This window comes from Macrobrachium nipponense, chromosome 11 (assembly GCF_015104395.2).
Source record: "Macrobrachium nipponense isolate FS-2020 chromosome 11, ASM1510439v2, whole genome shotgun sequence".
Lineage (NCBI taxonomy): Eukaryota > Metazoa > Arthropoda > Malacostraca > Decapoda > Palaemonidae > Macrobrachium > Macrobrachium nipponense.
The window spans coordinates 13,593,660-13,607,292 of NC_061087.1; the positions used below are offsets into that span (position 1 = coordinate 13,593,660).

A 13,633-nucleotide genomic window follows, 5' to 3' on the forward strand; every position below is an offset into this window, starting at 1 on the left:
AACTAATTTTCCATTAACCTAAGAGCACACTACATTTGAATAATCCATCTGCCGTTACCAAGTCAAATTAAATATTAACCACATTTGAGTCACGGGAGCCAGTGATCAATATAATAAATATCGAATTGATGGGGGAGGGGGCGACTTAGCTTATGATGTCACGAACCATGAAAATTACATGAGGAATTCTACCCGGGTCTTTCCCCCCGTCTTTGTATCGCAAATCGATGGAATACGAAAATAGGCCAAACTGGGACGCATCACTGATCTCCGTTTTTCGATTCTGCAAATATTCCTTGGCTATCAGGAATCACCTGAGGAGAAACAGACTTCATTACGCCATGAGTGCAAAATAGGTCATACAGAAGGCCGACATTTCTGCACGATTCCAGAGGCAAGAGAGTTGATACGAGGTCATTTAGCGCCGAGAAGGAAATTGAGATTAATAAGGTTGTCAAGGTATCAAAGGAGGAAAACATCGAAGTTGCACTGTGAAACAACTTTGGTGGGGCAATGGGTTGGCGGGAAACGGGATATAAAATTTAGGCCAAAGGCCAAGCTCTGGGACTTATGAGGTCATTCAGTGCTGAAAAGGAAATTGATAGTATAGAAAGGTTTGAAAGTTGTAACAGGAGGAAAACCTCGCTGTTGCACTTTGAAACAATTGATAGGTGAGGGCCGTGGAAGGGTGAAATATGAGTGCAATATGAAAGGTATAAAATAAGATGAAATAAAAAGATCGATCATGAACAGAGGTATAGTAAAACGAATGAAAGAGGTTGCAACAAAGGAGCCGAAGGGACGATGCAAAGAACCTTATGTAATGTCTACAGTGCATCGCATGAGGTGTTTTGATGGCACTAATCCCATACGGGAACAACTGTTAGGTGGGTGGAAAGTAAGAACGGTGAAGGAGAATATGAACGGAGGTAAGGTAATATGAATGGAAGGGGTTGCATACACCTTTTACGTAATGCCTACAGTGCACTGCGTGAGGTGCACTAGCGGCACTAAATCCTTACGGGGGACAGTTGATAATGATGTTCTACAGGCTAGATTTCTCTTGGATCTTACACCATAGTACGAAATAAATTTAATCGAATAAGTATTTACGTTTATTGTTGCTAGTTTTCTTTATTTAGAAAAATAGGTAAAAAAAAGATCAGTGTTTTCTTGAAAATATTCCGGTGCTACAAAGTTTTAAAACAGAATCGAGATAAATTATCGCCTTGTTAAATCATAAGCTACCACAGGAGCCCAGCGGTTTTTGATAACCTTTCCAATCCTTCAGCCTTTAGTAGTAGAAATAGTTGTGCTCTACGTAGCAAGAGAAGCCGAAGTAAAAGTAGTAATATTTGATTTATGGAGGGAACTCCCCATGATCTTAATAATCCCAAAATTTGTCTAAAGACAATGGGATCCAAGGGTGAATGAATAATTCTATGGGAAGTTGTTGTTGTTTAAGAGTAAGCTGGCTTTATGCCAGCACGGGCTCTTGCTCAAGAGCAGCCTTATGGGAAGGATGTTAGGACATTCATGCAATGCGTAGCAATATATAATATATATATATATATATATATATATATATATATATATATATATATATAATCTTCTTCCCAGCTGGTTCCCATTTTTATTAATATATATATATATATATATATATATATATATATATATAATGAATGGCCATACTCTTTTTTATTATATATATATATATATATATATATATATATATATATATATATATATATATATTAAACGACCCAGTGTCGTTAACTACACTCGTGTATCCTAAGTAATCACTCGTGCGTGTGGCCGTGGTTCCCCTCCACAGCTGTCGGTTCTGGCCAGAGTCTTGGTCTAACCAAACATAGCTTGCGGTTCAACATTTAGAGAAAAAAATAAATGAACAAATACTCCTCCTCATGCGGAGCACTGTAAGCTACTTAAGTTCTTTGCAGTGTGTCTTCGGCCCCTTTCTGCAACCCCTTTTCGTTCCTTTTACTGTACCTCCTTTCATATTCTCTTTCTTCCATCTTACTTTCCACCTCCTCCTAACAACCGATTTATAGTGCAACGGCGACGTTTTCTTCCTGTTACACCTTTCAGACTTTTAGTGTCAATTTCCGTTACAGCGGTACCCATCTTCTCTCTCGCTCTCCCTTATCCTAAGATCATAAACATTCGCCTCTTTACAACGGTAATTATTTAGTGCTAAGAGTGAGCTGTAATAAGACTGGAAAAGTGCAGTTCAGATATATATACCTTTGTACCTGCAGGACAATAGCTCGCCACTCTATAAATCTACCCAAACTGAAAACGAGTATAAATAATATTGTATAGGGGTCTTTCCTAGATGGTGATTCCCAAGGGTTTAAAACCCGTTGTGTTTACACCTTTGCGGCGTGTTTAGTACAAGCCCGTTGGGGATTACCGTAAAAAATGAACAAAAGGCTGTAAATATTATAAAATAACGACCCCCAAGAAATATTAATCATAAATAACGACCCCCGAAAACCCTAGATGAAAAGGAACACAACGAAGACCCTCTTCACGAAAATAATGGAAAGAATTGTGCAAAAGCAAGTTCAAAACAATGTCTTCGAAACATGACATTATTAGTTGCTCCAGCAGCAAGAGCCCGTGCTGACATATGGCCAACATAATCAGCAATAACACCAAAAACTCTTAATATTACAGTAAGCATTTCGGTACATCTCTGACAAATCATATCATGAAGGTTGAGGCGAACTTAAGGTTTCATCTTATAATTATTAATTTAAAATAATAATCATATAATAATTGAATACATATGAAATTTAGGCCAGAGGCCTAGCGCTGGGACCTATGAGGTCATTCAGCGCTGGATGGGAAACAAGAGTAAAAAGGTTTGAAAGGTGGAGCAGGAGGAAAACCTCGCGGTTGCGCCAAGAAACAAATGTTTGGAAGGAGTGGGAAGTAAGATGGAAGTAAGAAAATGAGAAAGGAGGTAGAGTAAAGCCTGTAAAGGGAATGAAAGAGGTGGAAGCTGCAAAGAATCTTAAGTAATAATAATAATAATGATTGGATATATGACAAATAACAAGATAACAATAACAGCTATAAATGACAGCAATAGAGGCAAAAAGATGATTCAGAGGTAAGCAGATTCTTTCCTCCACCAACGGTTTTGGTTTTAAATTTACCAGGTTTTCGTTTTGAGAGAGAGAGAGAGAGAGAGAGAGAGAAATACATATTCAGGGTCACTTATTGAATGTCTTCGACCAATTTCGTCAAAACCTGTTAGTTCATTCTTGAATTATCCTTTCAAAACACAGAAACACGGGTTTGGAAACCTAACTGCATGGGCGTAGAACCACATGTATTAACAACAAATAAAATCGAAAAATACCGGTTGGTATGCGTGGGCTAAATAAAAGTTCAAATGACATATTCAACAAATGACTATAACGAACAATTTTTGCAATTTTATCCATGCAGACACACAATAAGACGAAGCACGTACACGGACAGGCAGAGAGAGAGAGAGAGAGAGAGAGAGAGAGAGAGAGAGAGAGAGAGAGAGAGAGAGAGAGAGAGAGAGAGACTATACGTCCGGCACATCAAGGTTAATGGCGTGTCAATAAAGACAGGCGAGGTTCGTGGAACCGTATCTTTCGTTATCGTCCAGGAGGAAGTATTTAGGACAAGGTCAAAGGGGAAAGCAGAAGAAAATAAGGCTCGGAAGTTTCTCGGAAACCAGGGGAAATAAATATCGGCATTAGGCACATGCCATCTTCATTATTTTCATCGGCACTACAATTTCCATTATTAGTACTAATGATGGATGTAAAACCCTAGGCCGATCATTGCACATATAAATGAATTTGTGGTACGCGACGTTCACAATTTGAACAAAACCTGAAAATATCTCTTGTTTTAACTTTTCTTCCACTAGGTATACCTATCACCATTATTGATTATTAGTACCAGTAGTACTGGGACACTCATTCTACCGCTACTCTTGTCAACAACCCTTGAAAATCGTGCTTATAACTGAACAGAAATTGATTTGAACTATTCTCTTTCACCGGGTACTTATCACCATTACTGAGTATTAGTACTAATACTAATACTAATACTATTAGTAGTATTGGGACACTCACTCTCCGCAAAAGTCTTATCAACAACCCTTTGAAAATCGTGCTTATAACTGAAGAGAAATATATTTGAACTTTTCTCTTTCACTAGGTACTTATCAGAGTTATCGATTATTAGTACTATATACTAGTAGTATTGGGACACTCACTCTACCGCAAGTCCTATCAACAACCCTATGCAAATTGTGCTTATAATTGAACAGGAATATATGAATGCCTTACTGTATGAAACTCAATTTGTTAATATATTTTTTCTGGTATTATGCCTCCGCCTCAGTTCCCCCGTCTCTGACTGACTGCGATAGTTCTCTTTGATCGGAATGTGTAAAATTGGTTCTTATTCTGAAATATGCATTTTAGTATTTATTTTAAACCTGGATAGTTGTTATCTCTCTCACTATGTTCCGAACGGTAAATAAATAAAAATGAAAGTCAAAATATACTTGAATTTAGTTTAAAAAAAACTTCTGTACGTTGTCATGGAGTACAAGCCAAAAATAAAGCACCCAAGACGTCGTATTATTATTATTATTATTTATTATTAGTTATGATTATTATTATTATTATTATTATTTTTTTTTTTTTTATTATTATTATTATTATTAATTAAATTATTATTTAATTTTATTAAATTATTTTTTTTATTTAATTATTAATTATTATTATTATTATTTGTAGCAATGGAATACTACGATAAATTTCCTTTCGAATGGGTTTGATATTATTTATACTAAGTATTACACAATAAAACATAAGGAAAAGGATTAACCTCTTTTTTCATATTTTTTAATTCTCTACTGAGAAAATTCTTAGCGATATATCAAATATTACATTGACAGATGAGTTTAAAACTAAAGTTTTGGTGCTAGGATACCCATTTGGTGTTTCAAAGCCAATAAGTTTGATTTTTAATAGCAACGTGTTCGAAAAACCAAAATGGCGAGCTACCTTTCGCCGTGGCCAAAAATTGCTTTATTTTGCTCTGAAAAATATCTGCCTAAAATATGGTAACTGGCATCTATAATTTCTGTTACATGCAAAGTAAAATGGCCTTTCCAGTAATAAAAGGTTAATTGTTAATTGTGTTGCTTAACACAGAAAAGCACACTACCTCCATCTTTAATAGTAATGGCAGTTACGCTGTTTACTCAGTAATTGTTTTAATTAACACAGTGGGGCAAAATAGAAACAAAAAATAAAAAAAACTATTACGTTTACCAAATTTTTGTTTACCCACATTCATTAACATCCAGGAATCACTGAATTTAAACAACAAGTAATGTATGCAGTATGCCTATGTCTTATATTAAGTCCTGTGCTGTTATAAAATTATTCAAATATCGCCATTTTTTTAAAGGCACAGGTAACCTAGCTAAATGTGAGGTAAAAATGACAGAAAATGCCCTTTCAGAACTTTAAATTTAATGTTTTTCAGAGTATGCTGTTTGCATTACGTAGTAAATTATTTCTCTATGATTCTACGAAACAGTTCTTCACACACACACACACACACACACACACACACACAAAGTGTACGTATATGCAAATAGGTCTAAAATCTGTTGTTAGTCTGTACCATTAAGAAACATGGTTATTGGACTTGGTTTCCATTCTCCATGACATATACAATAATATAATTTAATAATCAGGAAACTGGATTGAACTCTTGTGATTATTGACCGAATCAATTAACAAAAATTATGGTCTCTGGTCTGGCGTTAGCGATCCCTTGCATATGGTAGCTATGGCTACCAGGCCACCACCACGACAACCACAATATAGCAACATTGGTTCACTTTTGGACGGAGTGTTAGATTGGCATCAGAAAACATTAAAGTAATCGGGGAAATGGTTACAATGAGTTTTGTTTTTCTCTTTAGCCAATTCACATTTGTATTTCGGCAGTTATTTATCTAACAATCCACAATCTTACTTTGAAATAGCTAATTTAAATTTTAAACAGGCATAATGGTTAAAAAAAGGGTCTTAGGAGTCATGCTTTATGTGACTTTATTGAAGTTATGGATTTCTTAAACAGGACACGTTACCTTTAATTCCAATGACTTTCTGAATACGCCATTACTAGTGGAAATGAGTTAGTATGCAACTGTTCAACAAAGTCAGTCAATAGTCTTTAGAATTCCATCCACCTGCAATACAAACAATTTTGTCATCTGCAGCTAATTTGTTTGCCAGATGAAAATTGCCTCGTGTGGCTCAGTGTGATACATAAAGGTCAGTGCTTTCTAATACGACTCTGTCAGGCTAAACCGAGCGAGTTCCTTGAATTATTAATGAAATGGGGGAGTTTTATCCATCATTAACCTTTTAAAAATTAATATAACGCAAAATATTAGCTAAAAAACATTCACAAGAACTTCGTTTCTATCTCGAGAGGAAGTTACGCCTTCTGAGAAATCTCGACAATATAGGTTTTGTTGGTGTGTGACTAAGGCGACAGCAACGTGGAAAGAGCCATAACGCTAGACCGAAGAGCGATGACCGTGTGTCCCCTCGTTTTCTTTCAAGGTTCCAAATAATTACCTTCCCTTATATAATATTACGAAGGAGTTCCTCCAAAACACAGCAGTTTCTTAAATAACATTTTGCAGAAACGGTAGAAATAAGTTTCAAACTCAAACAGCTGATGACGGCATTCCTAAAGTATGTTGTAACCAAAGTTACGTCTGATAAACTAAAGATTCAAGTGCACATATTCTACTTCAAATCTTGCACGTACCTTACTCCAGAGAATTGGTCCTGGCCAGTATGTATAACAACAGTACTCAGCAGTCGCGAATAATGCTAGTGTAAAAACAGATTAAAATTAATCTTGGTTATAAGTCAGAAGTATAATGGACCACCAGAGAGGGAACCTTTCGCCACGTTTCTTGAAGTCCAGCGTACTGATCGACCAAAGTTCTCGCCCAAGAGGGAACTCACGCAAACATTCCTACTACGTTCGAGTTGCCCATTCGTCTATTAATTTTTTAATTTTCTATATTAAATATTTTTGTTTTAAACTAGCCATATTTATTGTGTTTATATTCTACATAGGAAAACACTCGTCTATTGTCGAGATAAATATACAGCAAGGAAATTCAAACCTCTTAATTGTATTGATTGCCATCGTTATAGTTATAAGACTACCATCTCACCTGCATGACGTCATGCAGGTCAGGCATCAATATCAGACAGTTGACAAAAGCTATGCGTTTGCTTTTGTCTAACGGAGAAATATCATGTTTTACCGTAATTTCCTTACAGAAGTAGTATTCGACTTTCACACTTAACTTTTCTTTTTGTCCGTTTCAAAGTTGTGGCATGGACGTTTGACCCTAATTAATAGCAATTCAAGTAATATAAGGAAACACCTACTCTGATTTTAGCAGTTGTGGGGGGGGGGGGGGGGGTGTTCGGTGGTGCTTGCTCACTGCAAGATAAGTCTTATCTTGTGTAATCTATTAATAGCCCAATGAGAAGGGAGACTTCTATGCAGTAACGCTAATGACACTGAAGACCGCATGGAAAATATTGTCATATATTCCGAAGTACCCGCATTGGTTGCATATACACATATCATGCTCACAGTTAGACCTACATTCATTTAATCATTATTAAGAAACACAAGAAAAATACCAAAAAGCACTTAACATTCACGTACGATGGACTTGGCAACACGCATTTATTCGGAATTGTGCTATGAAGTAATACAAGAATATAGTAAATTGTGTTTTATATCCATGTGCACTATTCTGCAGGGCTATCTGAAATCAACGTGAATCTTTATACAGTCATTGCGTCGCAAAATACGACGATATTTCAGATCTGTGTTGGACTTAATCCATCAAAGATTGTTCATATTCTCTGTCTACTTCATTCTTTAATAACCCAGTATTGTCAATACGTCATTAGTGCGCTGTAGAGGCTAACGACCCATCCCTCCTCCGCACTTCTCTTTCTTGAGCTCACTTTAGGATTGAGTGATAAATAGTAAACGAGCACCACATTCCGGCTTTCAATGCGAACAAGTTAGTACCAGATATGAAATGTCGTAATATATATATATATATATATATATATATATATATATATATATATATATATATATATATATATATATATATATATTCTCTCTTTACCTTTCCTCTATTACTTTTATACTTTATTCCGGCGCTGATGACATTTTCTAAGTGCCGCTTTTTGACATAAGCAAACCAACACCACTAACTAAATATATTTTCAAATACCTTCTTCCGTATGGACTGTGATATAGCCACACTATGGAACGGTTATCAAGTAGCCACTTTTCTTTTTGGACACTGTCAATCAGACCCTCCTTTTTAAATGCTCATATGGCAATCCTTTCCATAGATTATCATATATGCATATTTTGTTAATGATTTCCAAGTTGAGCACTGTATAAATTGCCTAGTAGGCTCATTTTTAATAGATCATCTAGTTACACCTTCTATAGACTATCAATTAACACCTTTGACATTGATTATCCTTCAATTGCAAGAAAGTATACTACGTTGGTTCCTAACTTCATTAAAAATAATCGTTGAACTTTTTTTGACGGCGAATGTGTCCTGTGCTTTCAATTCCCATCGTCCTTTCGTGCTGTCATGAAGAGTCCTTGGCCTACTCTACTGAGTTACCATTTCGGGGAAAATCCTTTACCGCACTTCTCTAAGGCTTGGTTCCACTTAGCGTCTGTTGTTTATCTTACTCTACAAAATATGGAAGAAATGTTTTTATGATTAGGTTACCAGACTAACGGCCGGTATGTAAGATTTTGTACGTTTGCTTTGTAATTACTTAGATAACCTATGGAACTGAGTGCGTTTATTCTTTTCCTTCAGATTATCACTTATTCCTCATTGTTATGTAGTTATAGTACCACTCTCTGTTTCATCTTCCTAACGAATTGTTTCCCAGAAACTAAGTAACACCACATAAATAAGAACATTTTCGAAATAACTAGAAACGGCTTTTCCTGCCTAAAGTGGGTAACCGTTATGCCCCCGAATTTCATTACGAAAACGGTTGACGAAATGATCGCAAAACTATCGCTCACCCTTCATTGCTGCACGATCAATATTCATAACGTTTGCAAATGGAAAGGGCAAAATTTACCGACCTTCGGAACTTTTAATAATGTCGGATATCCATTGGCGGATATTTGTGTTCTATTCGGGGAATATCACTCAATATTGTAGCTAATAAACAATTTCTCTTTTATTTTCGTTCTATTTTTTCTTTTTTGTGGGGGTGGAGTCTTTGATACTGTCAGTTCATATAGCCACCGATAGGGACGGTTATTAGCCATTTGTTGCCATGACGGGTTTAAAATGAGTTTTCTGTTTGCAGAACCATTCATGATATGTTTCTCGAAATTATGTATTTTCGTAATTTATATAAAGAACGTGTTATTGTCTGTCCTGTCACATTACTGTGTTGTTTTGCTTTTAGAACTGTGAGACTACAGCATTTCCTTTATAATACTGTATATAATAGTTCTCCGATTCTCTTCGGTCACCAAGTTGAATGATTAGTTCGTCACAGAATAATCTCTTTCTCTCTCTCTCTCTCTCTCATTATTATCAGTCTTATAGTATAATTTCAAATCACCTTCTGCTTTCAAATTAAGTTTAATGATTTCCTGTAATTAGTATTTTACTCTCTCTCTTTCATTATTATCAGTCTTACCGTCTTTTCTTACAGAGCCAATAGAATTTCAAACCACCTTCTACTTGCAAATCAAGTTATTTGACGCTGTAATTAGCGATATATTGGTCTCAATCAAAAGCGTCTCATAAATATAAAACTTTAGCTACAGTTGTTCTTGTTAAGGAAACCTTAGTAAGTTATCGTCGTAACTGATACCTGAAAAGTTCTCCAATAACTTAAAGTGATGAAGCAACAGTCTTATTTTACGCAGATATCTCCTAAAGTTAGAACACTATTCTTCCGTAATGATTTCTGCCATTAATTTCATTTTTGTTCTTTTATTTTGTTTGCTTGTTTTTTGTTTGCCTGCTTATTGGGCTACTTAGATTAGGACTATGAGATTGGAGACTGGAATTGAGTGGATATTTGTGAAAGATAAAGCACTGGAGAGGCAATTTGAGTCACGTGATTACTATTAAAAAAAGGAAAGTGGTTTGCTTGAAAATTTAGCTCAAAAATACTCCTCAGGATTTTTGAGAAATAGGAATATATTTCTTTTTTATTTTTTATGGTGGGGACGTGGAAGTTTGGGGCGGGGGGGAGATATAATGGACCTCTCATTCCTGTTGAGTTGAGCGGTAAATGATCCTAGGTAGGATATTGTTTTTATTATTATTATATTACAGTTTTACTAGATAAAACCTATTCGCATGGAACAAGCGTATAGGACGCCATTGACTTGAAATTCAATCTTTCAAGAATATTGGTTTTAACCTCCCACCAGACCCCAAACTTCAGCATGATGATGATACAAAGCCAGTGATTTTTCATCAGCCTAGGGGGAGACGCGAACCCGCGACATCTGAGTGCCATCACGACGCTAACCACCATACCAGCGGACCAGTTATATTCACCATTGGTCACCCATATCGGGTTTTGCGGTCCCTGCATGCTCTGTTTGTGAAAAATTGTGATAGTGATCCTTCCAGGAGCTAATTCTTGACGAATAAATGTTAATAGGATGATACTGATAGCGAGAATAAGTTATACTGACTGTGGATCAAGAAATATGATATATACGAGCGATTTACGAAATGAATGCTCTCAAGAAGAGTGCAAGTAAAAATCAGACAGAAAGATGGAAGAGTAGAACAGAATTTAAAATATGGAGGTCATCAAGCAATGCTCTTGCTACGAGGAGTAATAAAGGTAAAACGTTGTAACATATTGTAATCGGGGATAACGCTATTCACTCTCAAAAGCTCAAGAAAGGTAACAAATGACATCATATTACAAATTGCCTATTAAAAATCACAGGAGAATGTTCGTTAGCAAACTCCACGAACAACTATGAGAATTACGACTTGCCTGTGACTGCTCAAGCGATATAACATCAACAATTAATAGAGAACGGATTTAACATGCCACCGAGAATTAGCTAGATCATAAGGTAACTAACTATATAGTCACGGATAATGAATGTGGATAACGAATCTTTTAGACATGATTTCCTAGCAAATACATAACTTAAATTATAGCATGACAAGCTGATAACTAAGAAATTTTGTGGGTGCTATTTATGTTTTCGTCTTTTCGAATCGTGATTCAAGGCCACTAACAGGCAACCCAGACTAAACACAAAAACAGAGGCGAATCAGAGACTGTGAATGATGAGAAGTGTGACATCACTTAAAGGGTCTCAGTCACGTGACATCAAAATCTCTGTTCCTTTTTTTTTTTAAATCCCCTCTTCGTGAAAAGGGAAATAAAAGAAAATAGACTATGGAAAAGAATACTGTGGTAAACAATCTGCAGGCAATTGAAAGATATGCAAGGTGTCGCCAAGATTTTACAGTATTCGTAACATGATTTTAATTATTGATACTTGTGTGTCCGATTGTTTGAAAAGGCTTTAAGAATTTTGAATTCCATGCAAATATTGCAATAACTTCTTTGCATTATTATTATTATTATTATTATTATTATTATTATTATTATTATTATTATTATTATTATTATTATTATTATTATTATTATTATTATTATTATTATTATTATTGGGCTTAGTGTATCTACTAATAATCGTTATTCATGAAGAAGCATAGATATAAGCTTCCCTATACAGTGTCTCAAACTCGACTCTTTAAAATCACTAGTATATTAAGCAAAAAGCCAAGCGGTATCACATAGTAGCCAAAGCATATGTTTATTAGGTTAGTCTTAAAGTTCTATTTATTGTACTATCTATAGTCGTTTGTGTCTTTATTCAGAACTCCTAGAGATATTGAATTGTTAGGTAGGGGCAAGAAGTCCCCACCTAATTTTCATTAGGATACCTTCAAATAGTTTTCTCTTTCCGCTTTGTTTTAAAGAAAACAGTTGGGTTTCGGAGGGGTGGTACGGTGGGCATTGAATCAATGAATGAGGGTGACCTGTTCAAAATTCTAGACTACTACAAATGCACAGTGGAAGACGAATATCTTTTGTATATGCAACTCACTTTAAAGCAACTTTAAATTGCACGAATAAATACATATTGTAATGTACCAAGAAATCAACTAGACGGATTATGGCAATCAGAGGAAACTGAGTTATGTTTAAAAGTTATCAAGCAAAGCTGATTAGTACATTATAACATTTTATGTGAGCAAAAACGCACATAAAGACTGGCAAATCAAATGTAAGAATTATTCCATGAACAATACAACAATAAAAACACAAAATAGCCTCTCGTAATTCTATATAAGTGGTCTATAAACATCAATGAAAATTAAAGTATTACCTTTTGCAGTAATGCAGATGTTAATCTCATGTTGAGCAAAGAATAATATTTGAGCTAACTCACAGACAATGGCTTTGTTAGTTCTGCTTCATGTAATTAGATATGATTCCCTACTGCATACTTAGCTTAGAGGCTCATATGTTTTTTTTTTTTTTTTTTTTTTTCTTTTTATGACTTATGTTGTTCGTGTTCATACCCTGTCTCGCTACAATGTCTGCTTACCGGAACACACATAGCCTAGAGGAAATACGTTTATATACCGACCTGCAGCACCCAGGTTATTTCGGCGACGCTCATAGCATGCGGAGAAACGACACTTCTCTTTACCATTTCAGGTTAGTACTGGAATCAGAATCAACAACCGGATTAACATATAACTGCCATCAACTTGAAAAGCCCTCGTGTCAATATGAAATGTTGAAGTATAAGAAGTTAAGAACATGGTTGTATAGCTATAAACCATTGCCTGTTCCGAAGTAATGTTTCGTGAAGCTCTTATCCAAAAATGATCTCAGCATCATGTTCAAATGATTTTCAGTGGTGCCTTTAACTAGGCCAAGAATAAGGCTCCACTATAATGTACAAACTTTGTAACTTGGCTGTTAGAGGCTGCGCAATTATTCACTGTGGTCTTTCGAGCGTTTGATAACAAGGAATTGTTGTTTTATTTATGTTTTATAATCAAAGACTTCCAAACTTTTTGTACTTGCTCCGATCAAATTATGGGATAAAGCTTTCGGTCATGTAGTTGAGTCGGACGAACTTCAGAGGTTTTAAGTGCCATTTTGTTGGGCAGTATCGCGTGGGTCTCATTTCATAGTTAGAGCGGTGTGCTTTTGTATTTATTTATTTATTTATTTATTTATTTATTATTATTATTATTATTATTATTATTATTATTATTATTATTATTATTATTATTATTATTATTATTATTATTATTTTCTGTTCTAAAGGGTCCACAATAATACAGTGTTAAGAGTCCGTGTATAATTTTTAAGACTTAACAAAAAGCATTCGAACCCTTCCCTGGGCTCAT

The 13,633-nt window shown here is 35.3% G+C and overlaps 1 protein-coding gene across 1 annotated transcript in view; it reads right to left on the reverse strand.

The window, feature by feature from the left end:
- The window catches only part of LOC135225763 (serine/threonine-protein kinase Nek7-like), a 64,456-nt gene extending 57,420 nt beyond the window's left edge, over positions 1-7,036 (reverse strand). Inside the window, exon 1 of the mRNA XM_064265346.1 lies at positions 6,880-7,036. The gene's annotated coding sequence lies outside the window, so the exon portion shown is untranslated. The remainder of the gene's footprint in view (positions 1-6,879) is intronic.
- Positions 7,037-13,633: the final 6,597 nt, after the last annotated feature.